Here is a 13,028-nt window from a genome sequence, read left to right on the forward strand (position 1 = left end):
CACTTGTTGGTAGTTCGGTGAAGAGGCTCAAGTGGAAGCTCGGTTTGATCTGTTTGGAGATAGTGCTAAAATTGATGCAAGATAGTGTGGCAGAACCTCCTGAATTAAGTGGCCCACATGCACACATCATTGTCCCAAAGACTTCTGATCGACGTGCACGAGTTCCAAATGACTCAAGAAGTCTGTCGGGTGTCCTCGGGAAACCCGAATCATCCACGTAACATTCTTTTCAGGAATTCCCTCATCAAGCATCACAGTATTACAACATTTCATAGATAAGAGAAATCAGAGTAAAAGCGGAAAGGTTACATAACGTAGATTGAAACTTAAGTTCATAGTTTACAAACCATAAGTATTTGATACATAAAAGCTTCGGAACTTTATATTACATAAACCATAGATCACACAACAAGTTTTTACTTGCCCAAGGTCACACATCAGATTCCTCATCATCATTACTCTCCTCCACAAGAGTAAAGTAACCATGACCATCAAAAGGATTCTCAAGAGGTTCACCTGCAACAGGGGTTAATAAACCCTGAGTACAAAAGTACTCAACAAGACTTAACCGACTATAAAAGAGGTGGAAACTCAGGTATGCAGGCTATAGGGATTCAAGGTAAAGCTTTATCAAGATCAAGTATTTCTTTTGCATAAAAGCTTACTAAGAGTAAAGCCTACTTTCAAGTTTTAACTCAAGATTATCACTTATAACTAACCAAGATCATTATCCTACTTTCATAACCAAATCACCTCTTTCTTATACCAAAGATTCACTTATTACTACGATGATGGGGTGAGGATTGAGGCTCCATATCCGAGGAAACACGGCGATTCGAATCGATTAAACCCAGCTGGGGATTCAGTACCACACGACATATGTAGAACTTAATCTTGCATATGTCAACCTGTTTCTATAGATCCTCCCATACAAGAACGGGTCCAGCGTCACCCGAGAGTACAGTACACCACCATCCTACAGCCAATCTAGATGTTTTCCGGTCATCTCAGATCCGTAAGGTGGGTACACGCTACTCTCGCCATCTCTCCACTCCCAGTACGCGGTTAGCCGTTCTCAAGTATCGGAATAGCTATAGGTAAGGCTTACCAGCGCATGTGGGCTGTACTCAAAGGTCTCAATCACAACAGGCCAACAATGGTACGGTCCTTAATCGACACAGTCGGAGACACTACTTTAAGACTCCATTCTTAAAGCAAGTCCACCGACCGGTCTCAAGTTTAAACATTATTAACCATAAAAGTATTCCACAACAACCCTTCAAACTTTCTCATTTGAAAACTTATCTAATGAGCAGGGCTAAGCATACTAAGTATTTTCATAAAACAAGTATCAAAGTTAATATGGAATCATCAAGGTAGATAATGCAGCAAATAGGATTCACTCAATTCCTATTCACCTAATGCATCATATTAACTCAAGTGATATAAATAACTTTATGAAAATACAAGGATAGGGTTTAATGTCCGGGGCTTGCCTTGACCGGAAGGGACGTTCGACAACTCAGCAAAACCCGAAGGATCCACAAACTCGGAAGCAACCCACTGAGGATCAGATTCTTCCGGAGCGTATTCTATACGTAAAAGTGCATATGCATGATTATGCTATACTCAAGGCATAATAAAGACAGGTTACATGTTCTTGGACGACAACAATAAACATGACTACCTCGAGTACAATTTACCTTCATGGTAAAGAAATAAACTAATCTAGCTATCAAAGCATGGGTTATTACTAAATCAATTTTATTATTTTTATTAAACAATGTTGTGGACTTAACATATCACAAGGATCATTTACATGAATTAAACCATAACCAGGGAGCATATCATGCTAAGTAACCACTGGTTGCCAATCAATCCAAAATATCACACAAAGCCTAAAGGAATAATTATTTCTATTTCTTTTATAATTATTTTAAATAGCTTTATTAAGAGACAGAGCATACTTTATCAAAAAGAGTTGAAATTATTCATGGAGATAAATAACAGTAACACAAACCCACATGTCAAATTTCATAATTTTTGGACTTTTACAGAGAGCTAGATAAATCATCAAAGCTTCATTTATTAATTAAAGCATGGATTTAATTATCACAGAAAAATTACTCAATATACAAGTTTGATAATTTTTATATTATCACAGACATATCATAAGATAGCATGTAAATTTTCATGAACATCAGAGCTATAGATTAAATATAGCAAAAATAACAAAACTAGCTACTGTTTAAATCATACAAAAAAGAAAAATGCAGATTTTAGCCCTAACTGGGCTTTCAGCCCAGCACTAGCCCAGCTGAGCAGCCCACTGCGCGCGCACAGCGGCCCAACCGGCCAAACACCCGCGTCCCATGGCGATCTTGCAAAAAGATCCCTCGGCTTAAGCTAAACTAACCCGCAGTCCAGCCAACTATTCACATGAGTCTACGGCTTCGCAAACAAACCCCTCCCTTTTCTCATCTCTACAACTGCGAGGTCCCCGACGCCCCGGCCGTCCAGAGCGCGACATCACGCGGCGGCGCGGCTTACGCCGGCCAACTCCGGCCACCCCAAACCAAACGGAGGCGAGCACAAGCACTAGCAAGCAACCCGCAACCGAAAGAGCTAGAAAACCCTAACTCTACTGTTCTAGCGAACTCTGGCCACGAGCGGCGGCGGACATGGCCGCGGCGGTGCTTACGCCGGGGGCTCTAGACTGGTAGAGAAAGAATGGAGAGGTCAGGAAGCATTGGCGTCTCACCCTGGGTGTGCTGACGCAGAGAGAAGGAGCGGAGAACAGCCGGGTGTTGCTCGTCCACGCGACCAGTGACTCCGGCGGCGAGCTCCGACGAAGAAGCCGACGTTCCGGTGACAGCTGTGAAGCAACGGAGAAAAGAACGAGCTGATGAGCATCACAAGGTCATGACGAAGCAAAGACGAGAGAAAGAGAGAGCAGAAAGTTGCCCGGATGGGCTGACCACGACGAGCTTGACCACGGTGGCGCTCTGTCGCCGGCGGGGAGAAAGACGACGAACGCCGGGGCTCTGGTGCGATAGAGATAGGAAGGATGGGTTCGGAAGGTGCGCAAGGAAGTAACCACTTTATGTCCGTGGTGAATTTGGATGAGGATCACTGGTTTCGATGAATTTGGATTGGAATGGGTCACTGCTCGTCGGTGCTCCGGTGGCGTAAATGGCGTCGGTGAGCGCAGGATGGAACGCCACGAAGCAAGCAGAGGCGCCAGCAGCTGCTACTCGATGCCACGGAGACGGATGCGCGCTGGGACGAGTTGACACGGTGCTCACGCGCTGGCAAACGCCGATTCCAGCTCGGCGGTCCACCGCCATGAACAGGGACCGAGCTTATCCCCCTTTTCCCCAAAAGCCCTTTCTGTTCTTTAGCGAAAAACAACCAAAATTTGAACAGAAGTCAAATTTCTGTCAAAATAAAATTTGTACAAAATTTTGTGAGCTACAAAACATCTTTAATGACCAAAGACAGATTTGAAATGGAAAGGGATGAATTTGAGCCAAACAGTTTGAAATCAAATCTCAATTTGGGAAGAATTTTCAATTTTTAATTGGAGCAGATTAGAAATTCCAAAATTACTTTTGATTTTCCAAAACAACTTGAAAAACTTCCAACATGAAAGTTGTTCAACTTTTCAAGCCCTACAACTCTCATGTTGACCATTTTTCAAAATTCCAAACAGATTTTGAATTGGGGATTTAAGTTTGAAAAGGGGACACTTTCCGGAAATCTGTATTTTTAAAATTACTTTGAATTTTGTACTAAATCTTCAAAAACTCAAAACACCAAAGTTGTACATCTTGACAAGATCTACAACTTTGCTTTTAAACTTAACTTCAAATTTTGCTTGGTTTTTGAATTGCACAAAAGGGGGCAAATCTAGGGTTTTGAAAACTAGGGTTCCCCCCTAAGCCTTTCGGAAAAACATTCACCCATGGTTTTTAAACTCCAAAACAAGCATCCATACATAAAATAAACACACTTTAATTCTTAAGCACATTCAACCAAATGTGAACTTATTTTAAGTTAATGCATCAGGGTTTACTTAACAATAAACTATGCAATGCTCATGATGACATGTCATGTTTTAGTTCGCTTAACACAAGAGTGTTACAGCTAGATGCACGGTCTGCATGGAACATACCATATGCTTAGAAATTAATTTGGACACAAACAATAGAACTCCTTGATGACGTGTGTCATATGGAATCTTGCTTCGGTTCGTTTGCAGACATTGTAAGTTTTAGTGCAAGATAGGTGCACAGTTTGCGCCTAATGCACCATAGTCTAAGAAACCATTTTGGATACACTGTTTGGTACTCCTTGGTGAAGAGGCTCAAGTGGAAGCTTGGTTCGGTCAGTTTGGAGATAGTGCTAATCCTTATGCAAGGTAGGTGCATGGTTTGCATGGAACATACCATATGCTTGGAAATCAATTTCGATGCACTCGATGGAACTCCTTGATGACGTGTGTCATATGGAATCTCGCTTTTGTCCATTTAGAGACATTGTAAGTTTCGGTGCAAGATAGGTGCACAATTTGCACCTAACACTACAAGAAAAAGTGGCATTAACGACGGGATATGTGGTCGCTAAAGGTTGATATGTGGTCGTAAATAGTTTTTAACGACCACAAAAATGTGGTCGTCCATGGTCGTTAAAGGCTCCGTCGTTAATACAATTAACGACCACGTACAATTTCCCGTCGTTAACTTTTCAACGACGGGATAATATGTGGTCGTTGATACTTTAGCATTAACGACCATGTTTACAGTAACAACGACCACATTTGTCATCGTTAATATCATAGTGCCATCTTGCATAATGCATTAACAACCACATTTGTGGTCGCAAATTGTTTCTACAAAGTAGTATAGAGAGTATTAGTGACCACTTCTATAGCATCAACCACCACACATTTATCACTAATAATTTTATATCGGAATGGCACTTCTATAGCATCAGCGATCAATATGCGATATAACAATGACATGTTTTCACAATAGAAAATAAATGTATTAATTTTCAACATTCCACAAATTCAACTTCACAATGGTCCTGGATGGTTCATGTGACCAAGGGGAAAACACAATCCAAAACATGAAACTAATATTGGCTAAAATAAGACCAATCCTACAAATAACAAGGTAGTACTACGCTATGCTTGAAGGGATCCACCCATCAAATGCCTTCTCATGAACAACTGTGAGGTCATGCTAGTAATGTTGCTCTTCATCTTGCTCCCTGCAATATGCAAATTTCATATCAGCAACAAAAAATAAAATCAAATAAAGAGATCAGGTATAAATAATTAATCTTTCTTGATGTCGATGCTTACAGATATTCACTCTTTATCCATGAGTTAAACTAGCACTCATATTGCGCTTTAATTCTGCCCATTCTTCTTCCATTCGGCTAACACGATTGGTAATCATCCGATTTTCCTCGTGAAGTGCTCGATTATCTTCTTGAAGGTCTTTCTTTTCCTGTTCAGACTGTGTAAGTTTTTCTATCAGTTCAGCTTTGGTAACAGTCGGACTCCGTATATCTCTTGCTCTTATTCCACCACCATAACCAACAACATGGTCACGCCTATTAGAATCAAAGCACTTGTCCATAAGTTCCACATTAGAAAGGGTAGGGTTCCATAGCCTTTCCACCTCAATCTCTGCCTGTGAACAGAGCAATTGAAATTAGGTGCTTCTACCATCACATGTGTATTTATTCTTGTATAAGAGGGATATCGCCAAATACAATTGTAACTAATCTACAATAATGTTCAGCAAAATGAATTCAAAGGCAACTATGAACTTACGTGCTTGGTAGAGGTTTCAGAATCCACAAAGGTGCCATCCTTCATGTGAGTGAGAGAAAATAATTTATCCAAAGTTGGAGGATTATTTTCCTTGCCACCCTATTACAGGTAGAACATTAGAACACAAGTAATGAGAGTTAATAACTGAAAAAAGTGAGCACAGAATACTATACATACATTGTCCCATATGATCTGTCTGTATGGTTTGCTACCACTGTGATGAAGAATTTTCAAGTTGGATCTATTTTTGGAGTTTCTCTTGCTCCTATCCTACAGTTCCACGAAATACCATGGTCACTAAGGATAAAATATGCAGCACACAAGTTGTCACTATGTAACTTAGAAGATTTAAACTTACTATGAAATCCTTGCTGTAGAAACGTTCCTTGACAAGCCACTCCCAATCAGGTTTTTTAATCCCTTTAGGGCAATTCTTAATAGCTTGCTGCATATTCCTTGCTGGCTTAACAAATTGCCGATTCAAGTCTCCACGCCAATTATTCCATAGATCTCTAGCGTGCTCCATGATCTCAGCTCTGTATACATCAATTTCAATGTCCGGATTTGCATTTTCAAACTTGTCCTGCATAAATAGGTATTAAACTAATGTTTCAATATGAGTACAAGATTCATGAAGGAAAAAACTGAGTATGCTGGACTTATATATGTAAGGAAGCGTGTACCTTAATTGCATCAAAAATGTGTTTTTGAGCTGCTGGACTTATATCAGTCCATTTCTTCACTCTAATTGGAGTAATGTTAGAATCACGGACTATTCTACCCAACTGCCTTGGGAATGTTTTAGATAAAGCCCGATTGTTGTAGAACACTACTTTAATTTTCTCGCCTGTCTTGAGTTTTGCAACCTTCTTACATTTGTTTCTTCCACGACCTTGCCGTTTTTGTACTGTTTTGCCACCTAAAACATATATAGAAAAGAGTCAAATTCATTTTGGTGAAGAAAAGTATTTTTTTACTTGGTTGAGTGTCCAGACCATTTGATTTATCTGCGGGTTGCTGCTGCTCTTGTACTTCCTCAGTTTCCATGTTGTCATTATCCGATAATTCATCTAAAAGTAAATGGTCCAGATGGAGTATCTTTCAGTAAATGAGTCTTGTAACATGTGTGCTAAACAATAATTCCTGATTATGTTATTAGCACCTCATTAAGCTTTTTCATTATCCATGATTGGTTGTTTTTGTCGCAACATGCACTTTCAGAAAATAAATGTTTATCTACAAAGTGTTTAACATAAGTATTTGTTTCCATACCATCCTGCATTGAATATGTAGAACTCTGTGGAATCTGTCTCCTTTCGGCATGCATATTTTCTTGATCAATGGCTCTGTGATCAATGCTACTCCTCTCAGCACGTGCCCTGTACTGATCAATAGGCCTGTTGTCATCTCTGCTCCTTCCAGTAAGAATCCTATCTTGATCAACAACCCTATAGTCATCTCTAATGAAGGTGGCTGCAACACATAAGTGATAACCGTAAATAATGAAAAAATAGTTCGATATAGATTTTCTACTCATTTAAGATGCCAGAGTCTAACATTTGAACTTCTTTGTTTTCCTATTCCATCCATGCCATTCATCTGTTGCTTCGTCATCATCTGAATTGTCGCTAGCATCTAAAGGACATGGTTGACTTGCATATTTGGATTTTTTTGCTATTACTGTCCTATCAAACAAAGTATCTGATGCACCTCCATGTTCTGAATCATCTACAAGAATACAGATAGGAGTGAACAACAGGTTATGTAAACTATTTCTAAGACATACATTGTCATGAACTTCTAGTTAATTAGAGAGAACTTAGATATAGCATCCTTAACCTGCTTCTGGTACTTGAGTAGTTTTCCTGACTGATGTATGGACATTATTAGTGTCTTCATTTAGACTGTTGTGGATTGTTCTTTCACTACTAATGTTTGGGTAGGTTCGCCTCACTTGCTGCTGACGAAGCAATCCAGGACTTATGTATTGTGATCTCCTCAATGCTGTGGTTGTGAGATTTCCATACCTGCCCGGTTGCATCGTGAGGACCTGCACAAATAGAAGCCATATCAATTAATTTATAAGTGCATGAGTACAAGAGTAACATCAATGTGGTAAGCACAAAACCCTGCAATTCCGCTGAAAGTTGAAGAAAGATTATGGGAACAAATAAATCATTAAATATTATAATAGTTGTTGTCTAACTCGACTAGCAAATGTGACAAATTCTCCGATGTCTAGTCTAGCAATGTGAAACATTGGATCATCGTTTTCTCTTTCCATTGGACAATATGGCTAAGGCATCTTCAGGCATGTCCTCTTCATCGTCGCCATCATTATCCTCAGGTTCAACACCTTCATCATCTGAATCTCCAGGGGGTACATCATAAGTGTCACGTGGATGCATTTTGGAGACCATGTGCCATCCTTTGATTAGATTGTCCTTAGCATAAAATACTTGGGAGGCTTGGCTAGCTAAGACAAGTGGCTCATCTGTTTGAAGTAAACATTTGAAGTTTACACTAACAAGCCCATAAACATTTGTCTTTATCCCTCGGGTTTTATTAAATATATCAACCCACTTGCAGCGAAATAATGGCACACGCCTTCCACCTAAAAACTGAAGCTCAAGTATCTCTGTCAAGACACCATAGTAGTCTACATGGTCACCATCCATATTCTCTTCTGAAATAACAGCCACCCCACTATTCTGTGTGCACCGATTTCTATCAAGACTTTCAATGCGAAATCTATATCCATGCGTGTCAAAGCCAGAAAAACAAGTTATGTTTGTCATAGGGCCCCGTGACAGTGACAATAGGTCTTCCATTTGTTGACTTCTATCACTCTCATGTAACTGATGTACCTGCAAATTGATAATAAATCACGTAAAGCTCCTGAAATAAATTTACACAACTTTTGTTTTTAAAACAAAAACATTGTCATGTACCTTATCTTTAAACCACATAATAAAATTTTGATTCCAGCTGGGTGTAAATGGTGGCAACTTAGAGCCCTCTTGACTGTTGTTGTACTCACTGCAATTCAACATATATAAACAATAATAAGAGTAGGTAGATAAAACAGTATGTTAGAATAAGAATGACATAGCAAAAATAATACCTTATAAATGGTTGGACCTCATCACAATTCCTGAGTACATAAATATGAGCCTGTTGTAACTCAAGCATATCAAGATCCCTTGTTTTGTGAGCACCAAGTCGTCGTCTAGTAGAAGAGAATATTGATAAATAGAAGTTTGCTGGGTCTGATGTATCATTGATTCGTCCATCGCGATTGTGCATTGTTTCTACATCATCCAAGTATCTCGAACTCAGGTTTATAAATTCATATGCAATGTAACCCTCTGCTATCGAACCCTCAGGTTGTGCAAAGTTGCGAATTAGAGATTTTAGAAATTTTATTTGTCTCTCAAATTGATACTTCCAACGATATACTGTAGGTCCACCGATCAAATCTTCATTAGCCAAATGGACAGGCAAATGCACCATTGGATCAAAAAAAAAGAAGGAGGAAACTCCATTTCAAGCTTACATAATGTTCTTGCTATTAGAGAGTCAAGTTGCTTCAACTGTTCAACTGATAATGCTTTGGAGTTCAATGTGCAGAAGAATTGGGAAAGCTCTACCAAAGGTTCATAAATACTTGTTGGTAAAAGTCCTCGTAATGCCAAAGGAAGTATATGATTCAAGATGACATGGCAATAATGGCTCTTTAATCCAGAAAGTTTTTGCTCCTTCAAATTAACGCATCTACTAAGATTAGAAGAAAAGCTATCTGGAACTTTCAATTCTTTGAAGAACTGTAATAGTGTTGACTTCTTTTCTGGAGGAAGAACATAAGGTGCTGGTGGAAAATTAGTCTTGCCACCATCTTCAGTAGGATGCAGATGTGGCTTTAAATTCATTTGTTGCAAATCAAGACGACTATTAGCATTATCTTTTGTCTTTCCTATTATGTTGAGAAGAGTTCCAAGAATACTCTCACAAATATTCTTTTCTATATGCATCACGTCTAGATTATGACGCAGCAAAAGTGTGTTGAAATAAGGTAAACGAAAAAATATGCTTTTCTTTAACCAATTATCTCCTCTTTCACTATGTGATATCTTGGTCTTCTTGCTAGGATCTTTTGATAACACTATCCCTTCTAGATTGTTCACCTGCTGTAGCACCTCATCTCCAGTTAATGGCTCTGGTGGGTCACGAAACTCTTTATTACCATCAAAAGATGCTTTATCTTTTCTCCATTTATGATCTTTAGGAAGAAATCGTCGATGGCCCATGTAGCAAAATTTTTTACCCTTTGATAACCACAATGAACAAGTTTTATTCTGACAAACAGGACAAGCCAGACGCCCCTTAGTGCTATGTCCAGATAGATTTCCATATGCTGGGAAGTCATGAACCATCCAAAGAAGGGCTACTCGAAGCTTGAAATTAGTATTTGTAGATGCATCATAAGTGTCAACACCGTCCTCCCATAGTGCAATTAGTTCGTCAATCAATGGTTGCAGGTAAGTATCAATTGCATCCCCAGGACCATCTGGCCCAGAAATCAACACAGAAAGCAATACATTTTGCTGCTTTGTGCACAACCAAGGTGGCAAATTGAGAGGAACAAGGAATATAGGCCAAATGCTATATGAGATTTTAGTGGTAGAAAATGGTTGGAAACCATCACCAGCAAGGCATAGCCTTAAATTGCGAGGTTCAGATTTAAAATCGGGATGAGTCTCATCAAAATGTTTCCATGCTTTAGAATCAGCAGGATGGCGCATCACACCATCATCAACCCTGCCCTCTATATGCCATCTACAGAAAAATGCAATTTTCCTACACATATATAGTCGCTGAAGTCTTGGTGTAATAGGAAAATATCACATAGTATGTTCTGCAATCTTCTTCCCTTTGGTTGACACTATGTCTTCACCAGAGTGCTTACTTTTCTTCCATCTTGATCTTTCACATACTTTGCAGAACTGAGCACCTATATCTTCTCCCAAATACAACATGCAATCATTTTTGCAAGCATCAATTTTTTGGTAACTTAGTCCTAGGTCCTTCATGATTTTTTTTGCTTTGTAATAAGAATTTGGCAAAGTAGAGTTTTCTGGTAGGAAGTCCTTACAGATTAATTCCACTAACATAGTATAGGACTTGTTACTCCACTTTCCCAAATTCTTTGTATTAAGCAGTTTAACTATACCAGATAGTTTGGAAGTACGAGACCCTTCATGGAGAGGCTGGTTCAAGTCATCAAGGAGTTTATAGAACTTTTGTGCTTCATCATTTGGCTGTTCTTCAAATGCTTCATTTGGAGATGTATGTGATGTACCTTCATTGATTGGGCGGTTAATTTGCTGGGGAAATAAATCCATTAGAAGCTCATCCATTGCATTATAACCTTCTTCAGTTGCTCCCTGGGAATCAGGATGCTCTTCGACTTCTGAATCTGACTCAGCCTCACCCGAAACTTCTCCATGATGATACCAAAATCTATAGTTTCTTATGATTCCAAATATTTTAAGATGAGAATACACTACCTCATGAGACCTAGAATAGTGTATTGCAGCATCTGACACATGGACATTTGATTTCAACATCCCCACCAGTCCTACTGAAGGCATAGTCCAGAAACTTTTTAACACCAGCCAAATAAATATCTTTTTTTGAGGTGTTTCCATCTAAACATTCATCACTAATACGATCATCAACTAGGTCAATCCATGCTTTACTTGGTGCCATATAGCATATATATGATTGACTATACAACTACCTGTGAGAATAAATATAGAGTCAAAATAGAGGTATCTACCATCCTGAGTGAATGAAAATCCACCACCAGGCAACAGTTTCAGATTCCACATTCTTTCAAATTTTCATAGTAAAGATGTTTTGATAATAAAGAGCAAATACATACTGCCTTTTTAGGATCAGAGGATGCACTCCCTCTCCCTCCGAGAACAACTTACACCCTTTGCAACTGCAAGAAAAAAATAAAGAACTATGAGTAATCAAAACAAAATGTGCCCTCAATTACAATCCCTGCATCCAGGACTTTTTAACACAAATGCCTCAACTTAGAATCCTTGAATCAAACTATAATCAAGCAAAACGTGTAACTTTGGATCTCTGTAACAAGATGGTTATCAACACATTGTAACAGAGATATCTATCATCTACATTGCAAAATTATGAAATCAATTTGTATCTACAACTGCTATACGTTCAGTTGTTTACACAATATCAGATCGATATAGCTAATTTCAGGTGAACAAAATGGCATCAGATCCTAAGGTGCAGGGTTTTATATCAGATCAATACAGGGAAACAGGATTATGGAGATGGAAATTGAAGCTTACTGACCCACAGTAGGCACCGGTGGACAATGATGGGGAGGCCACTGCAGTACGAGTAAACAAGTGCTCCTCCCGGCTGGTGCAGGGATGTGGTACAGGAACTGTTGTAGCGCAGGGACGGAAGGGCGGCGAGGACGGCGACCACAGGAAGGACCGGCGAGGCAGCGGCTCTAGGATCTGCACCAGGAGGAGATGACTGCAGGAGGAGGTGCAGGAAATCGGGACAGGGACTGCTGCGGCAGGAGGTGCAGGGACGGAAGGGCGGCGAGGATGGCCGCCGCCGGAAGGGCCGGTGAGGCGGCGCCTGTAGGATCCGTGCCGAAACCGTCCTTGCGGATCGCTAGGCTCTGTAGAGCTGAGCGGTGGGCAGAGGTCAGATAGATACGAGATTTCTCATTTATGTACCTGCAGGAAAATGAAGTTTGCGCCAAAAATAAAGAGATCAGGATTCCTCATTTTTTTAGCGCCAAAAAAGAATAGATCAGCATCCCGCGTTTTATTTAGCGCCAAAAAAAGTACATACTATTTTTTAAGGAGGGAACCAAAATATACAAGCAGAATTTTTTTTATAATATAACAAAATATATGCACGTAGAATTCCTTTTGTCCAAATCTCACTTCACATATTCAAATACATAAATCATAGTAATATCAAAAACAATGTAAGCATGAATTTAGTCATCTTGGGATTTCACACTGTGCACGGCTAGCCATTTTGAACTTGAAACAGTAAGACAATATTATAAATGAGGGTTTTGTAATATCTCAAGACATTGTCAATGCATTTGTTATGAACTACT

At 39.5% G+C, this 13,028-nt stretch overlaps 1 long non-coding RNA gene across 1 annotated transcript; it reads right to left on the reverse strand.

Annotated features, from left to right (window-relative positions):
- On the reverse strand, positions 5,931-6,225 carry LOC8075483. Its single transcript, XR_002451135.1, has 3 exons — positions 6,204-6,225; positions 6,023-6,115; positions 5,931-5,944 (listed from the first exon to the last, which is right to left on the reverse strand). It is a non-coding gene; the product is annotated as an uncharacterized LOC8075483 (long non-coding RNA).

The sequence above is a fragment of the Sorghum bicolor genome, chromosome 3 (assembly GCF_000003195.3).
Source record: "Sorghum bicolor cultivar BTx623 chromosome 3, Sorghum_bicolor_NCBIv3, whole genome shotgun sequence".
NCBI lineage: Eukaryota > Viridiplantae > Streptophyta > Magnoliopsida > Poales > Poaceae > Sorghum > Sorghum bicolor.